Below are 2,897 nucleotides of genomic sequence, written 5' to 3'. Positions count from 1 at the left end.
CCCTTATCTGTCTGTCCTGTCTCTCCCTCTTCCTGCCTGTGATGGACCTCAGTGTCTCTTGTGTGGCACTGTGTGACAACAAGGCAAGCCCCCCTCCTCTCAGGAAGTGGAATAAATCTCTTTTCAGTGGTAATCATCTCTGGTCTGTTGACCTCACTCTACCTGAATAAAATCAATACCCACATGTAAAAACCAATGTCATGTGCCTTGCCTGTAGGAACTGTAACAGGGCTGGCTATCTTCAGATGGAGAGGCGAATGAGTGGACCTCAGGTGCAGGTAACGACATGAAAAGGGCCCGACAGGGAGGGCTAATGGGATCATCATGGGAAACAAGAGAGAGTTTGGTTCATAAGCAGGGTCAAGAACCATGGGACAGGAGTTAACCAGTAGTCAGCAGTCTGAATATAAGTCATCAAAAGCCAAAAGTCAGGAATAAAACACAGAACCACAGTGTCATACAACATCAGAATGCAGAAACATGGATTTAGTTGGGAGATAGTCTAACTTGGCCTGGCTTCCTTCTCACCCGAGACTTCTTAAAGCTGGGTAGAGTTACCAGCAACTTCTAGGCTTAGGTTCTTACCGACGTCTGGTCAACATAGAGAAAAAACTGCGAGGAGGGTTATTGGGTGGGCAAAGTTGTAACCTGATGGGGTTTTCTTGTTCGGTCGGTTTTGTTTTTAGCAGATTAGTAGAATCCAAGATGATCCAGAGGAAGGAGGGATAAGGTGGTCAGCCTCAGGGTCCGAGGTGGAGCTCGGTGTGGAGCCCTTGCCTAGCAAGAACCTGGTTTCACTGAAAAAAATCCAAGAAGGCAGCATAATTTGTTTGGTTTTGTTTTGAGTATTTTGATAATGTTTTGAGTGGCTGTTTTTCCCTCATTAAACTAATGCACGCTCATTATAGAGTATCTGGGAAGTTCAGAGGGTCTAAAGAAATTGATGTTTTTCAACTATTCTTTTGTATATTTGATATTATATTGAAAATTAAACTTTTTCTTCTAGTTTTCTATACCCCATTGAAAAGCATTGCTACGTTTATAAAATTCTTCTTACTTTAATCCCTTAAGAATGGAGGAAATTTGTATACGTGCATATGTATAGTGGGAAAATGTGTACAGTGGGATGCCAAAATAGTGGGATGCAGTAGGTATCTGTCACTCTGAAAAGACATCACATGTCGGACAAGTTTATCTCATGTGAAATGGAGCCAGTCTCCTGCTACAGAAGCAGCAAATTCCAGATACCCACTTGCCCACCCTCCCTGGCGCTGGGGCATTGAGACGTATATTCTGCACTCTGAGCCTGTGTCCATTAATGTCTCGCTTAGAGTCAGAAGCTGGCAACCCACAGAAACCAAGTCTGCATGGAATCCATCTGGATGGTGGGTGACAGCAGCTCAGCTTTGGGTCCCAGCATCACTGTAGCTGTCAGTGCCAGCTACAGCATCTTGTGTCTGGGGTGGTGGCAGTGTCTTCATGAACCAGGTCTGGAGTACAACTTGGGGAGTGGTTCCTGATGGCACAGCCTCTAAGCTTTCTTCTGCAGCCCTTCCAAAGTCTGTGAACTACACCTATATTCTTTTAATAAATTCCTTTTACTTTGTTTTCATTTCATTTCATTTCCATTTGTTTTCTTTTGAGATGGGGCCTCACTATGTTTCCCAGGCTGGTCTTGAGCTCCGGAGTTCAAGTGATCCTCCTACCTCAGCCTCCTAAGAAGCTGCAACTACAGGCATGAACAACTGCACCTGGCCAAATTCCTTTAGTTTCTTGAACTAGAGTTGCTTTTTACAGCTTGTCACTAAATACTGACTGATAAAGGACACTGTTCAATCTTGTTTCCTAATCCAATTAATATCAAAGGGTAAGTTCAGTCATCAGTTTTCCATTACATAATGAAATACCCAAAGATAGGCAATCTTATAAAGAAAAGAAGCTTATTTAGTTCAGAGTTCTGGAGTTTCAAAGACAATGCTGGCTTTGGCTTAAATCTGGAGAGGACCCCATGGCTGATGGTATCATGGAAGGAGGAGTACATGAAAAAGGAAAAAATCACATCATCCAAGTAAGAAGGCAAAGAGCAACTGGGGTCACAGAATCCCTCTGAGTGCTTGCCTCCAGGTGACCTAAGGACCTCCCATGAGGCTCCCCTCTTAGAGGTTCCATACCACCTCCCAACACTGCTGTCCTGGAGTCCCTGCTTCTAATACAGTATGCTTGGGAGACAAACTCAGACCCCTCTAAACCGAGCTAGTATGTTGAGTCCTATTTGTTACGTGCTTTGGATGCCCTGTTTGGTTCTGTCATTATTATTTGCTAGACTCTCTCTTTTTGTCTTTTACTAGACAAGTTACATTTGATTCTATCTGATTTTTCTATAATCATTTAGGGTGTGACATCCTTTTAGTTATCCTTAAGGTGATCAAGTGTATTCTAAAATGTACATATCTCCGTTTATCAAAGCCAAAAGAACATTTTAAAAATTACTTTTTATGGACAATGGAAAAAATTCTGAGATTTTCCAACATACACACACTCACTCACACTCATACACACACACACACACACACTTCCCAGGCTCTACTAATTTAATCTGGGGTCATAAACACACCACAATACATCAACCTACCTTCACAACCCTGATTCACAGGAAGCCTCTGTTATTAATGAAATGTGGCAGCACAAGTGAGTTAGCTGTCCTGGTTTTGGCATGGTGAGTCCCATGCCCTGAAAACCCCCAGTTCTGGGAATACAAGGGAGTTGGTCATCCTAGCCTAGCCACAGCCCTGTCTGAATGATTTCTCCAGTCTGCCACTCACCCAAGCCTTTCCTGAATTAGGAGATTAGTGCTGGTCTGGGTCTTTCTGACCAGAAACCAGAATTCTGCAGTAACT

Source organism: Castor canadensis, chromosome 2, assembly GCF_047511655.1.
Source record: "Castor canadensis chromosome 2, mCasCan1.hap1v2, whole genome shotgun sequence".
NCBI classification, from domain to species: Eukaryota; Metazoa; Chordata; class Mammalia; order Rodentia; family Castoridae; genus Castor; species Castor canadensis.
This window is presented reverse-complemented; position numbering follows the sequence as displayed.